The sequence below is a fragment of the Plectropomus leopardus genome, unplaced genomic scaffold (genome assembly GCF_008729295.1).
Source record: "Plectropomus leopardus isolate mb unplaced genomic scaffold, YSFRI_Pleo_2.0 unplaced_scaffold48105, whole genome shotgun sequence".
Taxonomy (NCBI): domain Eukaryota; kingdom Metazoa; phylum Chordata; class Actinopteri; order Perciformes; family Serranidae; genus Plectropomus; species Plectropomus leopardus.
In genome coordinates, this window is record NW_024652784.1 from 1 (window position 1) to 412 (window position 412).

At 39.3% G+C, this 412-nt stretch overlaps 1 long non-coding RNA gene across 1 annotated transcript; it reads left to right on the forward strand.

The window, feature by feature from the left end:
• LOC121939436 lies at window positions 1–191 on the forward strand. Its single transcript, XR_006105465.1, has 2 exons — window positions 1–46; window positions 126–191. It is a non-coding gene; the product is annotated as an uncharacterized LOC121939436 (long non-coding RNA).
• The last annotated feature ends 221 nt before the right edge of the window (window positions 192–412 follow it).

Genomic DNA, 412 nt, shown 5'->3' on the forward strand with positions numbered 1-412 from the left:
ACCCGCCAGAGATCCATCCAAAGGAGGCCACTGAGCTTCTTGAGAGGTAATGCTGTATGGACACTCAACCAGAGCATTAGTTTGATTAGAGCCAGTTCTGATCTTGTTGCTTCATTGTTTTCCAGATCCATCCATCCTCAGATTGTGGCCTCATGATGCATCTTGAAAAAAATAAAGCTATGCTTATCTGATTTTTCTACTTGGTCTTTTCTTTAGAACAATTGATGATAAAGCTTTTGATTTAGAAGTTAATCTAAGATTTTAATGGTCCTTTTTTTTTGTTTTTTTTTTAAGATTTGCATCATGGTCTTGTGTCCTGTTGCCTCTGAACAAGGTGCAGCAGTTTGAACTGGGATGTTTGTTAACCAAGGCTGCGTTACAGAAGTTGTTCCACTTGCTCTCCCTCACTTCC